This window comes from Conger conger, unplaced genomic scaffold, assembly GCF_963514075.1.
Source record: "Conger conger unplaced genomic scaffold, fConCon1.1 SCAFFOLD_79, whole genome shotgun sequence".
NCBI classification, from domain to species: Eukaryota; Metazoa; Chordata; class Actinopteri; order Anguilliformes; family Congridae; genus Conger; species Conger conger.
Window position 1 is genome coordinate 29,334 of NW_026890533.1, and position 17,367 is coordinate 46,700.

A 17,367-nucleotide genomic window follows, 5' to 3' on the forward strand; every position below is an offset into this window, starting at 1 on the left:
CATTGTTTGAAATAACGACCTTACTTCCTTAAAAAAGAATTATACAAAGTTAGTTTCTAGGCGTTTATTCATGAGAGCTCTCGCTGACTGCCGGGTCTTCGCTTACGGCCACACCGCGCTGAGAACGCCCGATCTCGTCTGATCTCGGAAGCTAAGCAACGTCGGGCCTGGTTAGTACTTGGATGGGAGACCGCCTGGGAATACCAGGTGCTGTGAGCATTTTACCAGCGAAATCAATGTAAATTATCGTATTTTGGACATTGTTTGAAATAACGACCTTACTTCCTTAAAAAAGAATTATACAAAGTTAGTTTCTAGGCGTTTATTCATGAGAGCTCTCGCTGACTGCCGGGTCTTCGCTTACGGCCACACCGCGCTGAGAACGCCCGATCTCGTCTGATCTCGGAAGCTAAGCAACGTCGGGCCTGGTTAGTACTTGGATGGGAGACCGCCTGGGAATACCAGGTGCTGTGAGCATTTTACCAGCGAAATCAATGTACATTATCGTATTTTGGACATTGTTTGAAATAACGACCTTACTTCCTTAAAAAAGAATTATACAAAGTTAGTTTCTAGGCGTTTATTCATGAGAGCTCTCGCTGACTGCCGGGTCTTCGCTTACGGCCACACCGCGCTGAGAACGCCCGATCTCGTCTGATCTCGGAAGCTAAGCAACGTCGGGCCTGGTTAGTACTTGGATGGGAGACCGCCTGGGAATACCAGGTGCTGTGAGCATTTTACCAGCGAAATCAATGTAAATTATCGTATTTTGGACATTGTTTGAAATAACGACCTTACTTCCTTAAAAAAGAATTATACAAAGTTAGTTTCTAGGCGTTTATTCATGAGAGCTCTCGCTGACTGCCGGGTCTTCGCTTACGGCCACACCGCGCTGAGAACGCCCGATCTCGTCTGATCTCGGAAGCTAAGCAACGTCGGGCCTGGTTAGTACTTGGATGGGAGACCGCCTGGGAATACCAGGTGCTGTGAGCATTTTACCAGCGAAATCAATGTACATTATCGTATTTTGGACATTGTTTGAAATAACGACCTTACTTCCTTAAAAAAGAATTATACAAAGTTAGTTTCTAGGCGTTTATTCATGAGAGCTCTCGCTGACTGCCGGGTCTTCGCTTACGGCCACACCGCGCTGAGAACGCCCGATCTCGTCTGATCTCGGAAGCTAAGCAACGTCGGGCCTGGTTAGTACTTGGATGGGAGACCGCCTGGGAATACCAGGTGCTGTGAGCATTTTACCAGCGAAATCAATGTACATTATCGTATTTTGGACATTGTTTGAAATAACGACCTTACTTCCTTAAAAAAGAATTATACAAAGTTAGTTTCTAGGCGTTTATTCATGAGAGCTCTCGCTGACTGCCGGGTCTTCGCTTACGGCCACACCGCGCTGAGAACGCCCGATCTCGTCTGATCTCGGAAGCTAAGCAACGTCGGGCCTGGTTAGTACTTGGATGGGAGACCGCCTGGGAATACCAGGTGCTGTGAGCATTTTACCAGCGAAATCAATGTAAATTATCGTATTTTGGACATTGTTTGAAATAACGACCTTACTTCCTTAAAAAAGAATTATACAAAGTTAGTTTCTAGGCGTTTATTCATGAGAGCTCTCGCTGACTGCCGGGTCTTCGCTTACGGCCACACCGCGCTGAGAACGCCCGATCTCGTCTGATCTCGGAAGCTAAGCAACGTCGGGCCTGGTTAGTACTTGGATGGGAGACAGCCTGGGAATACCAGGTGCTGTGAGCATTTTACCAGCGAAATCAATGTACATTATCGTATTTTGGACATTGTTTGAAATAACGACCTTACTTCCTTAAAAAAGAATTATACAAAGTTAGTTTCTAGGCGTTTATTCATGAGAGCTCTCGCTGACTGCCGGGTCTTCGCTTACGGCCACACCGCGCTGAGAACGCCCGATCTCGTCTGATCTCGGAAGCTAAGCAACGTCGGGCCTGGTTAGTACTTGGATGGGAGACCGCCTGGGAATACCAGGTGCTGTGAGCATTTTACCAGCGAAATCAATGTAAATTATCGTATTTTGGACATTGTTTGAAATAACGACCTTACTTCCTTAAAAAAGAATTATACAAAGTTAGTTTCTAGGCGTTTATTCATGAGAGCTCTCGCTGACTGCCGGGTCTTCGCTTACGGCCACACCGCGCTGAGAACGCCCGATCTCGTCTGATCTCGGAAGCTAAGCAACGTCGGGCCTGGTTAGTACTTGGATGGGAGACCGCCTGGGAATAACAGGTGCTGTGAGCATTTTACCAGCGAAATCAATGTAAATTATCGTATTTTGGACATTGTTTGAAATAACGACCTTACTTCCTTAAAAAAGAATTATACAAAGTTAGTTTCTAGGCGTTTATTCATGAGAGCTCTCGCTGACTGCCGGGTCTTCGCTTACGGCCACACCGCGCTGAGAACGCCCGATCTCGTCTGATCTCGGAAGCTAAGCAACGTCGGGCCTGGTTAGTACTTGGATGGGAGACCGCCTGGGAATACCAGGTGCTGTGAGCATTTTACCAGCGAAATCAATGTAAATTATCGTATTTTGGACATTGTTTGAAATAACGACCTTACTTCCTTAAAAAAGAATTATACAAATTTAGTTTCTAGGCGTTTATTCATGAGAGCTCTCGCTGACTGCCGGGTCTTCGCTTACGGCCACACCGCGCTCAGAACGCCCGATCTCGTCTGATCTCGGAAGCTAAGCAACGTCGGGCCTGGTTAGTACTTGGATGGGAGACCGCCTGGGAATACCCGGTGCTGTGAGCATTTTACCAGCGAAATCAATGTAAATTATCGTATTTTGGACATTGTTTGAAATAACGACCTTACTTCCTTAAAAAAGAATTATACAAAGTTAGTTTCTAGGCGTTTATTCATGAGAGCTCTCGCTGACTGCCGGGTCTTCGCTTACGGCCACACCGCGCTGAGAACGCCCGATCTCGTCTGATCTTGGAAGCTAAGCAACGTCGGGCCTGGTTAGTACTTGGATGGGAGACCGCCTGGGAATACCAGGTGCTGTGAGCATTTTACCAGCGAAATCAATGTAAATTATCGTATTTTGGACATTGTTTGAAATAACGACCTTACTTCCTTAAAAAAGAATTATACAAATTTAGTTTCTAGGCGTTTATTCATGAGAGCTCTCGCTGACTGCCGGGTCTTCGCTTACGGCCACACCGCGCTGAGAACGCCCGATCTCGTCTGATCTCGGAAGCTAAGCAACGTCGGGCCTGGTTAGTACTTGGATGGGAGACCGCCTGGGAATACCAGGTGCTGTGAGCATTTTACCAGCGAAATCAATGTAAATTATCGTATTTTGGACATTGTTTGAAATAACGACCTTACTTCCTTAAAAAAGAATTATACAAAGTTAGTTTCTAGGCGTTTATTCATGAGAGCTCTCGCTGACTGCCGGGTCTTCGCTTACGGCCACACCGCGAGAACGCCAGATCTCGTGAGACCGGAAGTGATTGGAGACGCGCGAAGCTGCGAATTGTTTGGTCAGCTGCGTTTGTTTTTGCAGAAAAAGTTGGGAAATCGCAAAACTTTCAATAAATACATATTGCCTACGGTTGGTTCGCTCCCCCCCGACAGCTTTGCTGTTTGGGGGAACAAAAGCGAAGAAAATGGAGACGGATAAATCGAAGACGGCAGCAAGAAAAAATACGAACACGAAGGAAGGAAAGACGGAGACACCGGTGAGAATATTTGACAAAGCTCTTACCTTGAGTGTTGAAATAGAAGGAGAAGAGATGATATCCATGATGGAATTATTAAGAGCAACGAGAGATGTATGTGGGAACGTGATCGGGTGTCGTTTTAAAGCGGCGAAAAAGTATGAAATAACGATGAATAATGTGAAAGGGAAAGAAAGGCTGATGGACGGTTTTAAAATTAAAAACTGTAGAATCATGGCCAGGGAGATAGTCAACGATGAGTTGATGGTCTCCTTCCTAAATCTGCCCACTTACATCGAAGACAAAGAAATCGTAAACAAGTTAACCGAATGGGGAGTAAGGGCGCTATCGCCGATTAAGAGAAGGATGTGGCCGGGAACGGATATCGCGGACGGCACAAGATTTCTGAGAGTAAAATTCAATGAGTCGGTAAAATCACTGCCGTACTCAACAAAGTTTGAGACCATGGAAGGGCTACAGTTCTTCCGAGTTATACACGACAGGCAGCTAAAGGTGTGCAGGCTATGTGTGCAGCCGGGGCACATACTGAGAGAATGTCCGGATTTTAAATGCTTTAAATGTGGAAGACAGGGACACTATGCACGAGAGTGCATAAACCTATGTGAAATTTGCTTTGGAAAAAAAAGCGAATGCGGATGCGCGGAAAGAGAGGAAGAAAATGAGGAAGACTCCTCTCAGATCGAGGGGGAGATGGAGGAGGAGGAGGAAGACGGAGAGACTGCTGTCGTGGAGAGAGAAGTGGGAGAACGAAGGGTCCGAGAGTCTGTACGGGAGAGGAGTGGAGGGCGGCGAGAGACCGAGACGCGCGGAAAGACGGCGAGAGCGGCTCCCGCGGTGGGGAAAAAAGAAGAGAAAGAGGCAGTGGAAGGGGAAAAGGAGAAGGAAAACGAAGAGAAGAAGGAAATAACGGACGACGCAATGCCGGAGAGCCAGGACATGGACAGCCTGACAGACACGGACGAGGAGGCGAGAGTTTTAACGGCGCAGGTTCTGGCTGCGAGGAAAAGAGGACTGGACACGACTGGGAAATACGGGAAAGGACGAGACAAGGGGGGAAAGGTAAAGAAAAAAGCTTTTCAATTATAGATGTTATTTCATGAACTGTCTTGTAACAATGGTTAAAATAACATCACTAAATGTAAACGGTGTAAGGAACATGACAAAGTTTGAACAAACAAAAACTGTCTGTAACTCTGAGATAATGTGTTTACAAGAAACGAATTGGGATGACAGCAAAGTGGATGAAATGGGGAAAAGATGGGACGGAATGATTTTTGCAAACAATGGTAGCGAACGGTCGTGTGGGGTTGCTATCTTAATAAAAAATGGCTTAGTGCGAAACATCAAAAAAACATATAGTGATACGAGCGGGCGGGTTATCGTAATTGACTTTGAATACCAAGATAAAGAGTACAAACTGATTAATATATATGCGCCAAATATAGAGGCAGAGAGAAGAGAATTTTTTAAACAATTAAAACCTCTATGTGTAGGAAACTGTATTGTAATTGGGGATTTCAATGTGTGGTGTAGTAGGCTGGATGCTTCGCGATGTGCCAATTTTAAATGGGACACGTCACGTCGAGAATTATATAGCATTATGACAGATAATAGACTGATGGATGTGTGGAGATTAGAAAACCCAGCGAAAAAAGTTTTTTCGAGAAGGCAGGTGGTGATGGGTGAATTAAAACAAAGCAGGATTGATTTATGCCTGATAAAAGACAGTAGTGTAAATGATTTTAAAAACGCGCAATATGAATTTACAACGATTAGCGATCACGCTGTGCTGTCAGTAATGATAGGTGTAGGGCAAGAGAAACAAAAAGGCGGGACGTGGTGTCTAAATGTATGCCTATTAAAAGAGAGAGGGTATAGAGAAATAATTGATAAGTGCATTAGAGAGGAACTTGAAAATGAAGTAAAAGGCATAGACATTGGCCTATGGTGGGAGGCCCTTAAAGCTAAAATTAAAAAAGTAAGTATAAGATATGCAAAGCATAGGAATTTTAAAGAAAAGATAAAGGAAAAGGAACTTAGAGAGAGAATGCTAAGAGAGATGGAGAGGTCAGAGGATGAAAATGACTATAACATAGAAGAATATGTTAAATTAAGGGCGGAGCTGCAGACGCATGAGGAGAGAAGATGTATGGGGGCTATAATGAGGAGTAAGGCAAAGAATGTGATAGAAGGGGAGAAGTGTACTTCCTTCTTCCTTGGTATGGAAAAAAAGCGGCAAACGAAAAACAGAATTGAAGAACTAGAAGATGAAAAGGGTGAGAAAGTTAATGATCTTGTAGGTGTCCTAGAGATTGTTGAGGCCTTTTATAAAAACCTTTTTAAAAAAACTGGCAGTGACAAGGAGAGTAGGGAGAGAGTATTAGAGAAGGTAAGAATGAGAATATCTGAGGGAGAGAGTGAGGATTGTGACAAAACAATTGAAGTGGATGAAATTAAAACCGCAATAATGAGCGCCCAAGCCCGTAAAAGCCCGGGATTAGATGGTTTGCCGAACGATTTTTACAAAACGTTTGTTGATATCCTAGCGCCAATTTTACTGGACGTATTCAGATACATGGAGGATAAGGAGGTGGTCCCGGAGTCAATGGCAACAGGAGTCATAACTATAATTTATAAAAATCAAGGAAGCAGGCATAGGCTAGAAAATTACCGGCCTATAAGCCTGCTGAATAGTGACTACAAAATAGTGGCGAAGGTATTGGCGAACAGGTTAAAAGGGGTGCTGGGGAGCATAATCGCCCCAACACAAACATACAGTGTCCCAGGAAGAGACATAGCAGACATCAGCTGTTCAATAAGAGATGTGGTGAAATATATGAATACAAACAACAACGAAGGTGGCATTGTGTTGGCAGTTGATCTGAACAAAGCCTTTGACAGGGTGGAACATGAATATTTAACAGAAACAATGAGAAAATATGGTTTTGGGAAAAGAATGGTGACTTGGATAGAGCTTTTATATAGAAATGCTAAAAGCTGTGTGAAATGTAACGGAGTTTTAACGGATACTTTCCCATTAGAAAGATCGGTGAGGCAAGGCTGTCCCCTATCTGCGTTACTATATTGTATCTCTGCAGAACCGCTGGCAGACCTGGTGAAAAGTGACGGAGGGATAAGAGGGGTAAGCATACCGAGTGGAGGCTGTAGCCTTGTTTATCAGTATGCGGATGACACTACCTTCACTGTGAAAGATGAAGATAGTGTCAAACGGATCATGGAACTGATGCATACTTATGGTAGAGCATCGGGGGCAAAAATAAATGTAAATAAATCCAAAATGATGTATGTAGGTAGAGTTGAAAGAAAGGGATGTGGAATAGATTTTAAAATTGCAAAAGATTTTATTAAGATCTTGGGCATAAATATAGGAAGCAACGAAAAGGAGGCTAGGGATTTGACGTGGACAGGGTGTGTGAATAAAATAAAGCAAACACTGAACTTTTGGAAACAAAGGGGCCTACATCTAAAAGGGAAAGTAATTGTGTGTAACACATTGATGACATCAAAGCTTATATACGCATTAGGAGTACTTGACATGCCAGAATGGGTAACAAATGAAATAAATGGAATAATGACAAACTTTTTATGGGATGGGAAAGGGGTGAAAATATCACACAAAACCCTAATGGCTGAACACAAAATGGGGGGATTAAGATTGATAGATCTGAAACTAAAGAAGAAGGCCATAAGAATAAAGACCATTCAAAAATACCTGTTTGGAACGGTTGAGTATGGTTGGAAGAACTTTTTTAAAGATTTTCTAGACCAAAGTGGAGGGTGTAAGGACTATGGCTTACTCATGAGTTTTAAAAAAACACTAACGGAGAATATTCCCAATTTTTACAAGGAGGTGTTCGAAGCATGGGCGGGAATAATTAAAAAGGCAAAGTACGGATGTGAAGAGGTGGATACGGTTTTAAATCACCCGGTTTTTCTTAACCAGAAAGTGATGAATGATGGCAATATACTGTACAATAAGGCTTTTATTGGTGCAGGTTTAGGACAGGTGAAAGAGTACATGTACGAAGTGAAACCGGGGTTTTTACCTGTACAGGCGATATTTGACACCGTACGTGAGTATAACGAAGAAATAAGATTTGGAACTGTGAAAAATGTTTTTATGAAAATAAAAGAGAGTATACCCAGAGAGTGGGTAAAATTAATAAATGACGGGATTGGAAAAAGAAAAGAAGAATCGGTAAAGTTTCCTGAGTTGACTGTCGAAGGGAATACAATGAGAATGGAACTAAAAACAATGAAAGTTAAACATATATACAAAGTAATGACAGAGAATGAAATTAAAGAGCCAACGTCTGGAAAATTTTGGGGAGGAATATTTCCAGACTTAAACCATAAAGAAATGTGGGATAATTTGAATGTCAAATACAACGGAAGTGAATGTGAAAATAATGATTTTAAAATAAGACACAACAGAGTATATACAAATATAGTTTTACATCAAATTGATAAAAATAATAAAAGGGAATGTGATGTATGCAATGAACAACCAGAAACTCTGTTGCATATGATGTTGGAATGTGAGGACCTGAAAAGTTTTTACTCTGATTTGAGAAAATGTTTGGTGAAAAATTGGGTGGAATTATGTTTTGGACGCTTTGAATGGAGGAAACTGATTTTGTTTGGTGTGTGGAAAAAAAGGAAAAAGAAAGGCAATATGAATCTACTGAACTACGTACTGAGTCATGCAAGATACGCAATTATTTCAAGAAGAAATATGGCGCATTTTGAAGGGAAAAAAATCAGCGCATGGGTCTTGTTTGAATCAATGGTAAAAAGAAACATAAAATTGTTGTATGAATATGGACAAATTGATTTTGCGGAATGGTTTGTTGAGGGCAGTAACTTTGTGACAGTGACTAATGAAGGGAAAATACAATTTAATTTCTAAAGTAGTATGGATTATGATTTATTAAAATTTTGGTTTGTAAATAGTTTATTGGATAAACATCAGATATGAACTGTATATAATGGATATAATAGAAAAATGAAGTATGTATGATGTATATGATGTATAATGTGAAATTATTCTTTTTGTTTGTTTTGTCCTAAAAGTTTTTAAAATGTAAAATGTAAATATGGAAAATAAAATTTTTATAAAAAAAAAAAAAAAAAGAACGCCCGATCTCGTCTGATCTCGGAAGCTAAGCAACGTCGGGCCTGGTTAGTACTTGGATGGGAGACAGCCTGGGAATACCAGGTGCTGTGAGCATTTTACCAGCGAAATCAATGTACATTATCGTATTTTGGACATTGTTTGAAATAACGACCTTACTTCCTTAAAAAAGAATTATACAAAGTTAGTTTCTAGGCGTTTATTCATGAGAGCTCTCGCTGACTGCCGGGTCTTCGCTTACGGCCACACCGCGCTGAGAACGCCCGATCTCGTCTGATCTCGGAAGCTAAGCAACGTCGGGCCTGGTTAGTACTTGGATGGGAGACCGCCTGGGAATACCAGGTGCTGTGAGCATTTTACCAGCGAAATCAATGTAAATTATCGTATTTTGGACATTGTTTGAAATAACGACCTTACTTCCTTAAAAAAGAATTATACAAAGTTAGTTTCTAGGCGTTTATTCATGAGAGCTCTCGCTGACTGCCGGGTCTTCGCTTACGGCCACACCGCGCTGAGAACGCCCGATCTCGTCTGATCTCGGAAGCTAAGCAACGTCGGGCCTGGTTAGTACTTGGATGGGAGACCGCCTGGGAATACCAGGTGCTGTGAGCATTTTACCAGCGAAATCAATGTAAATTATCGTATTTTGGACATTGTTTGAAATAACGACCTTACTTCCTTAAAAAAGAATTATACAAAGTTAGTTTCTAGGCGTTTATTCATGAGAGCTCTCGCTGACTGCCGGGTCTTCGCTTACGGCCACACCGCGCTGAGAACGCCCGATCTCGTCTGATCTCGGAAGCTAAGCAACGTCGGGCCTGGTTAGTACTTGGATGGGAGACCGCCTGGGAATAACAGGTGCTGTGAGCATTTTACCAGCGAAATCAATGTAAATTATCGTATTTTGGACATTGTTTGAAATAACGACCTTACTTCCTTAAAAAAGAATTATACAAAGTTAGTTTCTAGGCGTTTATTCATGAGAGCTCTCGCTGACTGCCGGGTCTTCGCTTACGGCCACACCGCGCTGAGAACGCCCGATCTCGTCTGATCTCGGAAGCTAAGCAACGTCGGGCCTGGTTAGTACTTGGATGGGAGACCGCCTGGGAATACCAGGTGCTGTGAGCATTTTACCAGCGAAATCAATGTAAATTATCGTATTTTGGACATTGTTTGAAATAACGACCTTACTTCCTTAAAAAAGAATTATACAAATTTAGTTTCTAGGCGTTTATTCATGAGAGCTCTCGCTGACTGCCGGGTCTTCGCTTACGGCCACACCGCGCTCAGAACGCCCGATCTCGTCTGATCTCGGAAGCTAAGCAACGTCGGGCCTGGTTAGTACTTGGATGGGAGACCGCCTGGGAATACCCGGTGCTGTGAGCATTTTACCAGCGAAATCAATGTAAATTATCGTATTTTGGACATTGTTTGAAATAACGACCTTACTTCCTTAAAAAAGAATTATACAAAGTTAGTTTCTAGGCGTTTATTCATGAGAGCTCTCGCTGACTGCCGGGTCTTCGCTTACGGCCACACCGCGCTGAGAACGCCCGATCTCGTCTGATCTCGGAAGCTAAGCAACGTCGGGCCTGGTTAGTACTTGGATGGGAGACCGCCTGGGAATACCAGGTGCTGTGAGCATTTTACCAGCGAAATCAATGTAAATTATCGTATTTTGGACATTGTTTGAAATAACGACCTTACTTCCTTAAAAAAGAATTATACAAATTTAGTTTCTAGGCGTTTATTCATGAGAGCTCTCGCTGACTGCCGGGTCTTCGCTTACGGCCACACCGCGCTCAGAACGCCCGATCTCGTCTGATCTCGGAAGCTAAGCAACGTCGGGCCTGGTTAGTACTTGGATGGGAGACCGCCTGGGAATACCCGGTGCTGTGAGCATTTTACCAGCGAAATCAATGTAAATTATCGTATTTTGGACATTGTTTGAAATAACGACCTTACTTCCTTAAAAAAGAATTATACAAAGTTAGTTTCTAGGCGTTTATTCATGAGAGCTCTCGCTGACTGCCGGGTCTTCGCTTACGGCCACACCGCGCTGAGAACGCCCGATCTCGTCTGATCTTGGAAGCTAAGCAACGTCGGGCCTGGTTAGTACTTGGATGGGAGACCGCCTGGGAATACCAGGTGCTGTGAGCATTTTACCAGCGAAATCAATGTAAATTATCGTATTTTGGACATTGTTTGAAAACGACCTTACTTCCTTAAAAAAGAATTATACAAATTTAGTTTCTAGGCGTTTATTCATGAGAGCTCTCGCTGACTGCCGGGTCTTCGCTTACGGCCACACCGCGCTGAGAACGCCCGATCTCGTCTGATCTCGGAAGCTAAGCAACGTCGGGCCTGGTTAGTACTTGGATGGGAGACCGCCTGGGAATACCAGGTGCTGTGAGCATTTTACCAGCGAAATCAATGTAAATTATCGTATTTTGGACATTGTTTGAAATAACGACCTTACTTCCTTAAAAAAGAATTATACAAAGTTAGTTTCTAGGCGTTTATTCATGAGAGCTCTCGCTGACTGCCGGGTCTTCGCTTACGGCCACACCGCGCTGAGAACGCCCGATCTCGTCTGATCTCGGAAGCTAAGCAACGTCGGGCCTGGTTAGTACTTGGATGGGAGACCGCCTGGGAATACCAGGTGCTGTGAGCATTTTACCAGCGAAATCAATGTAAATTATCGTATTTTGGACATTGTTTGAAATAACGACCTTACTTCCTTAAAAAAGAATTATACAAAGTTAGTTTCTAGGCGTTTATTCATGAGAGCTCTCGCTGACTGCCGGGTCTTCGCTTACGGCCACACCGCGCTGAGAACGCCCGATCTCGTCTGATCTCGGAAGCTAAGCAACGTCGGGCCTGGTTAGTACTTGGATGGGAGACCGCCTGGGAATACCAGGTGCTGTGAGCATTTTACCAGCGAAATCAATGTACATTATCGTATTTTGGACATTGTTTGAAATAACGACCTTACTTCCTTAAAAAAGAATTATACAAAGTTAGTTTCTAGGCGTTTATTCATGAGAGCTCTCGCTGACTGCCGGGTCTTCGCTTACGGCCACACCGCGCTGAGAACGCCCGATCTCGTCTGATCTCGGAAGCTAAGCAACGTCGGGCCTGGTTAGTACTTGGATGGGAGACCGCCTGGGAATACCAGGTGCTGTGAGCATTTTACCAGCGAAATCAATGTACATTATCGTATTTTGGACATTGTTTGAAATAACGACCTTACTTCCTTAAAAAAGAATTATACAAAGTTAGTTTCTAGGCGTTTATTCATGAGAGCTCTCGCTGACTGCCGGGTCTTCGCTTACGGCCACACCGCGCTGAGAACGCCCGATCTCGTCTGATCTCGGAAGCTAAGCAACGTCGGGCCTGGTTAGTACTTGGATGGGAGACCGCCTGGGAATACCAGGTGCTGTGAGCATTTTACCAGCGAAATCAATGTAAATTATCGTATTTTGGACATTGTTTGAAATAACGACCTTACTTCCTTAAAAAAGAATTATACAAAGTTAGTTTCTAGGCGTTTATTCATGAGAGCTCTCGCTGACTGCCGGGTCTTCGCTTACGGCCACACCGCGCTGAGAACGCCCGATCTCGTCTGATCTCGGAAGCTAAGCAACGTCGGGCCTGGTTAGTACTTGGATGGGAGACCGCCTGGGAATACCAGGTGCTGTGAGCATTTTACCAGCGAAATCAATGTACATTATCGTATTTTGGACATTGTTTGAAATAACGACCTTACTTCCTTAAAAAAGAATTATACAAAGTTAGTTTCTAGGCGTTTATTCATGAGAGCTCTCGCTGACTGCCGGGTCTTCGCTTACGGCCACACCGCGCTGAGAACGCCCGATCTCGTCTGATCTCGGAAGCTAAGCAACGTCGGGCCTGGTTAGTACTTGGATGGGAGACCGCCTGGGAATACCAGGTGCTGTGAGCATTTTACCAGCGAAATCAATGTACATTATCGTATTTTGGACATTGTTTGAAATAACGACCTTACTTCCTTAAAAAAGAATTATACAAAGTTAGTTTCTAGGCGTTTATTCATGAGAGCTCTCGCTGACTGCCGGGTCTTCGCTTACGGCCACACCGCGCTGAGAACGCCCGATCTCGTCTGATCTCGGAAGCTAAGCAACGTCGGGCCTGGTTAGTACTTGGATGGGAGACCGCCTGGGAATACCAGGTGCTGTGAGCATTTTACCAGCGAAATCAATGTAAATTATCGTATTTTGGACATTGTTTGAAATAACGACCTTACTTCCTTAAAAAAGAATTATACAAAGTTAGTTTCTAGGCGTTTATTCATGAGAGCTCTCGCTGACTGCCGGGTCTTCGCTTACGGCCACACCGCGCTGAGAACGCCCGATCTCGTCTGATCTCGGAAGCTAAGCAACGTCGGGCCTGGTTAGTACTTGGATGGGAGACAGCCTGGGAATACCAGGTGCTGTGAGCATTTTACCAGCGAAATCAATGTACATTATCGTATTTTGGACATTGTTTGAAATAACGACCTTACTTCCTTAAAAAAGAATTATACAAAGTTAGTTTCTAGGCGTTTATTCATGAGAGCTCTCGCTGACTGCCGGGTCTTCGCTTACGGCCACACCGCGCTGAGAACGCCCGATCTCGTCTGATCTCGGAAGCTAAGCAACGTCGGGCCTGGTTAGTACTTGGATGGGAGACCGCCTGGGAATACCAGGTGCTGTGAGCATTTTACCAGCGAAATCAATGTAAATTATCGTATTTTGGACATTGTTTGAAATAACGACCTTACTTCCTTAAAAAAGAATTATACAAAGTTAGTTTCTAGGCGTTTATTCATGAGAGCTCTCGCTGACTGCCGGGTCTTCGCTTACGGCCACACCGCGCTGAGAACGCCCGATCTCGTCTGATCTCGGAAGCTAAGCAACGTCGGGCCTGGTTAGTACTTGGATGGGAGACCGCCTGGGAATACCAGGTGCTGTGAGCATTTTACCAGCGAAATCAATGTAAATTATCGTATTTTGGACATTGTTTGAAATAACGACCTTACTTCCTTAAAAAAGAATTATACAAAGTTAGTTTCTAGGCGTTTATTCATGAGAGCTCTCGCTGACTGCCGGGTCTTCGCTTACGGCCACACCGCGCTGAGAACGCCCGATCTCGTCTGATCTCGGAAGCTAAGCAACGTCGGGCCTGGTTAGTACTTGGATGGGAGACCGCCTGGGAATACCAGGTGCTGTGAGCATTTTACCAGCGAAATCAATGTACATTATCGTATTTTGGACATTGTTTGAAATAACGACCTTACTTCCTTAAAAAAGAATTATACAAAGTTAGTTTCTAGGCGTTTATTCATGAGAGCTCTCGCTGACTGCCGGGTCTTCGCTTACGGCCACACCGCGCTGAGAACGCCCGATCTCGTCTGATCTCGGAAGCTAAGCAACGTCGGGCCTGGTTAGTACTTGGATGGGAGACCGCCTGGGAATACCAGGTGCTGTGAACATTTTACCAGCGAAATCAATGTACATTATCGTATTTTGGACATTGTTTGAAATAACGACCTTACTTCCTTAAAAAAGAATTATACAAAGTTAGTTTCTAGGCGTTTATTCATGAGAGCTCTCGCTGACTGCCGGGTCTTCGCTTACGGCCACACCGCGCTGAGAACGCCCGATCTCGTCTGATCTCGGAAGCTAAGCAACGTCGGGCCTGGTTAGTACTTGGATGGGAGACCGCCTGGGAATACCAGGTGCTGTGAGCATTTTACCAGCGAAATCAATGTAAATTATCGTATTTTGGACATTGTTTGAAATAACGACCTTACTTCCTTAAAAAAGAATTATACAAAGTTAGTTTCTAGGCGTTTATTCATGAGAGCTCTCGCTGACTGCCGGGTCTTCGCTTACGGCCACACCGCGCTGAGAACGCCCGATCTCGTCTGATCTCGGAAGCTAAGCAACGTCGGGCCTGGTTAGTACTTGGATGGGAGACCGCCTGGGAATACCAGGTGCTGTGAGCATTTTACCAGCGAAATCAATGTACATTATCGTATTTTGGACATTGTTTGAAATAACGACCTTACTTCCTTAAAAAAGAATTATACAAAGTTAGTTTCTAGGCGTTTATTCATGAGAGCTCTCGCTGACTGCCGGGTCTTCGCTTACGGCCACACCGCGCTGAGAACGCCCGATCTCGTCTGATCTCGGAAGCTAAGCAACGTCGGGCCTGGTTAGTACTTGGATGGGAGACCGCCTGGGAATACCAGGTGCTGTGAGCATTTTACCAGCGAAATCAATGTACATTATCGTATTTTGGACATTGTTTGAAATAACGACCTTACTTCCTTAAAAAAGAATTATACAAAGTTAGTTTCTAGGCGTTTATTCATGAGAGCTCTCGCTGACTGCCGGGTCTTCGCTTACGGCCACACCGCGCTGAGAACGCCCGATCTCGTCTGATCTCGGAAGCTAAGCAACGTCGGGCCTGGTTAGTACTTGGATGGGAGACCGCCTGGGAATACCAGGTGCTGTGAGCATTTTACCAGCGAAATCAATGTACATTATCGTATTTTGGACATTGTTTGAAATAACGACCTTACTTCCTTAAAAAAGAATTATACAAAGTTAGTTTCTAGGCGTTTATTCATGAGAGCTCTCGCTGACTGCCGGGTCTTCGCTTACGGCCACACCGCGCTGAGAACGCCCGATCTCGTCTGATCTCGGAAGCTAAGCAACGTCGGGCCTGGTTAGTACTTGGATGGGAGACCGCCTGGGAATACCAGGTGCTGTGAACATTTTACCAGCGAAATCAATGTACATTATCGTATTTTGGACATTGTTTGAAATAACGACCTTACTTCCTTAAAAAAGAATTATACAAAGTTAGTTTCTAGGCGTTTATTCATGAGAGCTCTCGCTGACTGCCGGGTCTTCGCTTACGGCCACACCGCGCTGAGAACGCCCGATCTCGTCTGATCTCGGAAGCTAAGCAACGTCGGGCCTGGTTAGTACTTGGATGGGAGACCGCCTGGGAATACCAGGTGCTGTGAGCATTTTACCAGCGAAATCAATGTAAATTATCGTATTTTGGACATTGTTTGAAATAACGACCTTACTTCCTTAAAAAAGAATTATACAAAGTTAGTTTCTAGGCGTTTATTCATGAGAGCTCTCGCTGACTGCCGGGTCTTCGCTTACGGCCACACCGCGCTGAGAACGCCCGATCTCGTCTGATCTCGGAAGCTAAGCAACGTCGGGCCTGGTTAGTACTTGGATGGGAGACCGCCTGGGAATACCAGGTGCTGTGAGCATTTTACCAGCGAAATCAATGTACATTATCGTATTTTGGACATTGTTTGAAATAACGACCTTACTTCCTTAAAAAAGAATTATACAAAGTTAGTTTCTAGGCGTTTATTCATGAGAGCTCTCGCTGACTGCCGGGTCTTCGCTTACGGCCACACCGCGCTGAGAACGCCCGATCTCGTCTGATCTCGGAAGCTAAGCAACGTCGGGCCTGGTTAGTACTTGGATGGGAGACCGCCTGGGAATACCAGGTGCTGTGAGCATTTTACCAGCGAAATCAATGTACATTATCGTATTTTGGACATTGTTTGAAATAACGACCTTACTTCCTTAAAAAAGAATTATACAAAGTTAGTTTCTAGGCGTTTATTCATGAGAGCTCTCGCTGACTGCCGGGTCTTCGCTTACGGCCACACCGCGCTGAGAACGCCCGATCTCGTCTGATCTCGGAAGCTAAGCAACGTCGGGCCTGGTTAGTACTTGGATGGGAGACCGCCTGGGAATACCAGGTGCTGTGAGCATTTTACCAGCGAAATCAATGTAAATTATCGTATTTTGGACATTGTTTGAAATAACGACCTTACTTCCTTAAAAAAGAATTATACAAAGTTAGTTTCTAGGCGTTTATTCATGAGAGCTCTCGCTGACTGCCGGGTCTTCGCTTACGGCCACACCGCGCTGAGAACGCCCGATCTCGTCTGATCTCGGAAGCTAAGCAACGTCGGGCCTGGTTAGTACTTGGATGGGAGACAGCCTGGGAATACCAGGTGCTGTGAGCATTTTACCAGCGAAATCAATGTACATTATCGTATTTTGGACATTGTTTGAAATAACGACCTTACTTCCTTAAAAAAGAATTATACAAAGTTAGTTTCTAGGCGTTTATTCATGAGAGCTCTCGCTGACTGCCGGGTCTTCGCTTACGGCCACACCGCGCTGAGAACGCCCGATCTCGTCTGATCTCGGAAGCTAAGCAACGTCGGGCCTGGTTAGTACTTGGATGGGAGACCGCCTGGGAATACCAGGTGCTGTGAGCATTTTACCAGCGAAATCAATGTAAATTATCGTATTTTGGACATTGTTTGAAATAACGACCTTACTTCCTTAAAAAAGAATTATACAAAGTTAGTTTCTAGGCGTTTATTCATGAGAGCTCTCGCTGACTGCC

At 44.2% G+C, this 17,367-nt stretch overlaps 45 non-coding genes across 45 annotated transcripts; all 45 read left to right on the top strand.

The window, feature by feature from the left end:
- Positions 1-100: 100 nt before the first annotated feature.
- LOC133120677 (5S ribosomal RNA) lies at positions 101-219 on the top strand. The gene has a single exon (XR_009707503.1). It is a non-coding gene; the product is annotated as a 5S ribosomal RNA (ribosomal RNA).
- Positions 220-358: 139 nt separating this feature from the next.
- Positions 359-477, top strand: LOC133120678 (5S ribosomal RNA). Its single transcript, XR_009707504.1, has one exon. It is a non-coding gene; the product is annotated as a 5S ribosomal RNA (ribosomal RNA).
- A 139-nt stretch (positions 478-616) lies between these two features.
- On the top strand, positions 617-735 carry LOC133120679 (5S ribosomal RNA). The gene has a single exon (XR_009707505.1). It is a non-coding gene; the product is annotated as a 5S ribosomal RNA (ribosomal RNA).
- A 139-nt stretch (positions 736-874) lies between these two features.
- On the top strand, positions 875-993 carry LOC133120680 (5S ribosomal RNA). Its single transcript, XR_009707507.1, has one exon. It is a non-coding gene; the product is annotated as a 5S ribosomal RNA (ribosomal RNA).
- A 139-nt stretch (positions 994-1,132) lies between these two features.
- Positions 1,133-1,251, top strand: LOC133120681 (5S ribosomal RNA). Its single transcript, XR_009707508.1, has one exon. It is a non-coding gene; the product is annotated as a 5S ribosomal RNA (ribosomal RNA).
- A 139-nt stretch (positions 1,252-1,390) lies between these two features.
- Positions 1,391-1,509, top strand: LOC133120683 (5S ribosomal RNA). Its single transcript, XR_009707510.1, has one exon. It is a non-coding gene; the product is annotated as a 5S ribosomal RNA (ribosomal RNA).
- A 139-nt stretch (positions 1,510-1,648) lies between these two features.
- Positions 1,649-1,767, top strand: LOC133121165 (5S ribosomal RNA). The gene has a single exon (XR_009707969.1). It is a non-coding gene; the product is annotated as a 5S ribosomal RNA (ribosomal RNA).
- A 139-nt stretch (positions 1,768-1,906) lies between these two features.
- LOC133120684 (5S ribosomal RNA) lies at positions 1,907-2,025 on the top strand. The gene has a single exon (XR_009707511.1). It is a non-coding gene; the product is annotated as a 5S ribosomal RNA (ribosomal RNA).
- Positions 2,026-2,164: 139 nt separating this feature from the next.
- LOC133121087 (5S ribosomal RNA) lies at positions 2,165-2,283 on the top strand. Its single transcript, XR_009707896.1, has one exon. It is a non-coding gene; the product is annotated as a 5S ribosomal RNA (ribosomal RNA).
- Positions 2,284-2,422: 139 nt separating this feature from the next.
- Positions 2,423-2,541, top strand: LOC133120685 (5S ribosomal RNA). The gene has a single exon (XR_009707512.1). It is a non-coding gene; the product is annotated as a 5S ribosomal RNA (ribosomal RNA).
- Positions 2,542-2,680: 139 nt separating this feature from the next.
- LOC133121156 (5S ribosomal RNA) lies at positions 2,681-2,799 on the top strand. Its single transcript, XR_009707961.1, has one exon. It is a non-coding gene; the product is annotated as a 5S ribosomal RNA (ribosomal RNA).
- Positions 2,800-2,938: 139 nt separating this feature from the next.
- On the top strand, positions 2,939-3,057 carry LOC133121123 (5S ribosomal RNA). Its single transcript, XR_009707930.1, has one exon. It is a non-coding gene; the product is annotated as a 5S ribosomal RNA (ribosomal RNA).
- Positions 3,058-3,196: 139 nt separating this feature from the next.
- On the top strand, positions 3,197-3,315 carry LOC133120687 (5S ribosomal RNA). Its single transcript, XR_009707513.1, has one exon. It is a non-coding gene; the product is annotated as a 5S ribosomal RNA (ribosomal RNA).
- A 5,806-nt stretch (positions 3,316-9,121) lies between these two features.
- On the top strand, positions 9,122-9,240 carry LOC133120688 (5S ribosomal RNA). Its single transcript, XR_009707514.1, has one exon. It is a non-coding gene; the product is annotated as a 5S ribosomal RNA (ribosomal RNA).
- Positions 9,241-9,379: 139 nt separating this feature from the next.
- Positions 9,380-9,498, top strand: LOC133120689 (5S ribosomal RNA). The gene has a single exon (XR_009707515.1). It is a non-coding gene; the product is annotated as a 5S ribosomal RNA (ribosomal RNA).
- A 139-nt stretch (positions 9,499-9,637) lies between these two features.
- LOC133121088 (5S ribosomal RNA) lies at positions 9,638-9,756 on the top strand. The gene has a single exon (XR_009707897.1). It is a non-coding gene; the product is annotated as a 5S ribosomal RNA (ribosomal RNA).
- A 139-nt stretch (positions 9,757-9,895) lies between these two features.
- Positions 9,896-10,014, top strand: LOC133120690 (5S ribosomal RNA). The gene has a single exon (XR_009707516.1). It is a non-coding gene; the product is annotated as a 5S ribosomal RNA (ribosomal RNA).
- A 139-nt stretch (positions 10,015-10,153) lies between these two features.
- LOC133121157 (5S ribosomal RNA) lies at positions 10,154-10,272 on the top strand. Its single transcript, XR_009707962.1, has one exon. It is a non-coding gene; the product is annotated as a 5S ribosomal RNA (ribosomal RNA).
- A 139-nt stretch (positions 10,273-10,411) lies between these two features.
- Positions 10,412-10,530, top strand: LOC133120691 (5S ribosomal RNA). The gene has a single exon (XR_009707517.1). It is a non-coding gene; the product is annotated as a 5S ribosomal RNA (ribosomal RNA).
- Positions 10,531-10,669: 139 nt separating this feature from the next.
- Positions 10,670-10,788, top strand: LOC133121158 (5S ribosomal RNA). Its single transcript, XR_009707963.1, has one exon. It is a non-coding gene; the product is annotated as a 5S ribosomal RNA (ribosomal RNA).
- A 139-nt stretch (positions 10,789-10,927) lies between these two features.
- On the top strand, positions 10,928-11,046 carry LOC133121125 (5S ribosomal RNA). The gene has a single exon (XR_009707932.1). It is a non-coding gene; the product is annotated as a 5S ribosomal RNA (ribosomal RNA).
- Positions 11,047-11,183: 137 nt separating this feature from the next.
- LOC133120692 (5S ribosomal RNA) lies at positions 11,184-11,302 on the top strand. The gene has a single exon (XR_009707518.1). It is a non-coding gene; the product is annotated as a 5S ribosomal RNA (ribosomal RNA).
- A 139-nt stretch (positions 11,303-11,441) lies between these two features.
- Positions 11,442-11,560, top strand: LOC133120693 (5S ribosomal RNA). Its single transcript, XR_009707519.1, has one exon. It is a non-coding gene; the product is annotated as a 5S ribosomal RNA (ribosomal RNA).
- A 139-nt stretch (positions 11,561-11,699) lies between these two features.
- On the top strand, positions 11,700-11,818 carry LOC133120695 (5S ribosomal RNA). The gene has a single exon (XR_009707521.1). It is a non-coding gene; the product is annotated as a 5S ribosomal RNA (ribosomal RNA).
- Positions 11,819-11,957: 139 nt separating this feature from the next.
- On the top strand, positions 11,958-12,076 carry LOC133120696 (5S ribosomal RNA). The gene has a single exon (XR_009707522.1). It is a non-coding gene; the product is annotated as a 5S ribosomal RNA (ribosomal RNA).
- Positions 12,077-12,215: 139 nt separating this feature from the next.
- On the top strand, positions 12,216-12,334 carry LOC133120697 (5S ribosomal RNA). The gene has a single exon (XR_009707523.1). It is a non-coding gene; the product is annotated as a 5S ribosomal RNA (ribosomal RNA).
- Positions 12,335-12,473: 139 nt separating this feature from the next.
- LOC133120698 (5S ribosomal RNA) lies at positions 12,474-12,592 on the top strand. Its single transcript, XR_009707524.1, has one exon. It is a non-coding gene; the product is annotated as a 5S ribosomal RNA (ribosomal RNA).
- A 139-nt stretch (positions 12,593-12,731) lies between these two features.
- Positions 12,732-12,850, top strand: LOC133120699 (5S ribosomal RNA). Its single transcript, XR_009707525.1, has one exon. It is a non-coding gene; the product is annotated as a 5S ribosomal RNA (ribosomal RNA).
- Positions 12,851-12,989: 139 nt separating this feature from the next.
- Positions 12,990-13,108, top strand: LOC133120700 (5S ribosomal RNA). The gene has a single exon (XR_009707526.1). It is a non-coding gene; the product is annotated as a 5S ribosomal RNA (ribosomal RNA).
- Positions 13,109-13,247: 139 nt separating this feature from the next.
- On the top strand, positions 13,248-13,366 carry LOC133121166 (5S ribosomal RNA). Its single transcript, XR_009707970.1, has one exon. It is a non-coding gene; the product is annotated as a 5S ribosomal RNA (ribosomal RNA).
- Positions 13,367-13,505: 139 nt separating this feature from the next.
- LOC133120701 (5S ribosomal RNA) lies at positions 13,506-13,624 on the top strand. Its single transcript, XR_009707527.1, has one exon. It is a non-coding gene; the product is annotated as a 5S ribosomal RNA (ribosomal RNA).
- A 139-nt stretch (positions 13,625-13,763) lies between these two features.
- LOC133120702 (5S ribosomal RNA) lies at positions 13,764-13,882 on the top strand. Its single transcript, XR_009707528.1, has one exon. It is a non-coding gene; the product is annotated as a 5S ribosomal RNA (ribosomal RNA).
- A 139-nt stretch (positions 13,883-14,021) lies between these two features.
- Positions 14,022-14,140, top strand: LOC133120703 (5S ribosomal RNA). Its single transcript, XR_009707529.1, has one exon. It is a non-coding gene; the product is annotated as a 5S ribosomal RNA (ribosomal RNA).
- Positions 14,141-14,279: 139 nt separating this feature from the next.
- Positions 14,280-14,398, top strand: LOC133121107 (5S ribosomal RNA). The gene has a single exon (XR_009707915.1). It is a non-coding gene; the product is annotated as a 5S ribosomal RNA (ribosomal RNA).
- Positions 14,399-14,537: 139 nt separating this feature from the next.
- LOC133120704 (5S ribosomal RNA) lies at positions 14,538-14,656 on the top strand. The gene has a single exon (XR_009707530.1). It is a non-coding gene; the product is annotated as a 5S ribosomal RNA (ribosomal RNA).
- A 139-nt stretch (positions 14,657-14,795) lies between these two features.
- LOC133120706 (5S ribosomal RNA) lies at positions 14,796-14,914 on the top strand. Its single transcript, XR_009707532.1, has one exon. It is a non-coding gene; the product is annotated as a 5S ribosomal RNA (ribosomal RNA).
- A 139-nt stretch (positions 14,915-15,053) lies between these two features.
- On the top strand, positions 15,054-15,172 carry LOC133120707 (5S ribosomal RNA). Its single transcript, XR_009707533.1, has one exon. It is a non-coding gene; the product is annotated as a 5S ribosomal RNA (ribosomal RNA).
- Positions 15,173-15,311: 139 nt separating this feature from the next.
- Positions 15,312-15,430, top strand: LOC133120708 (5S ribosomal RNA). Its single transcript, XR_009707534.1, has one exon. It is a non-coding gene; the product is annotated as a 5S ribosomal RNA (ribosomal RNA).
- Positions 15,431-15,569: 139 nt separating this feature from the next.
- On the top strand, positions 15,570-15,688 carry LOC133121108 (5S ribosomal RNA). The gene has a single exon (XR_009707916.1). It is a non-coding gene; the product is annotated as a 5S ribosomal RNA (ribosomal RNA).
- Positions 15,689-15,827: 139 nt separating this feature from the next.
- Positions 15,828-15,946, top strand: LOC133120709 (5S ribosomal RNA). The gene has a single exon (XR_009707535.1). It is a non-coding gene; the product is annotated as a 5S ribosomal RNA (ribosomal RNA).
- A 139-nt stretch (positions 15,947-16,085) lies between these two features.
- Positions 16,086-16,204, top strand: LOC133120710 (5S ribosomal RNA). Its single transcript, XR_009707536.1, has one exon. It is a non-coding gene; the product is annotated as a 5S ribosomal RNA (ribosomal RNA).
- Positions 16,205-16,343: 139 nt separating this feature from the next.
- On the top strand, positions 16,344-16,462 carry LOC133120711 (5S ribosomal RNA). Its single transcript, XR_009707537.1, has one exon. It is a non-coding gene; the product is annotated as a 5S ribosomal RNA (ribosomal RNA).
- Positions 16,463-16,601: 139 nt separating this feature from the next.
- Positions 16,602-16,720, top strand: LOC133120713 (5S ribosomal RNA). Its single transcript, XR_009707538.1, has one exon. It is a non-coding gene; the product is annotated as a 5S ribosomal RNA (ribosomal RNA).
- A 139-nt stretch (positions 16,721-16,859) lies between these two features.
- LOC133121167 (5S ribosomal RNA) lies at positions 16,860-16,978 on the top strand. The gene has a single exon (XR_009707971.1). It is a non-coding gene; the product is annotated as a 5S ribosomal RNA (ribosomal RNA).
- A 139-nt stretch (positions 16,979-17,117) lies between these two features.
- LOC133120714 (5S ribosomal RNA) lies at positions 17,118-17,236 on the top strand. Its single transcript, XR_009707539.1, has one exon. It is a non-coding gene; the product is annotated as a 5S ribosomal RNA (ribosomal RNA).
- Positions 17,237-17,367: the final 131 nt, after the last annotated feature.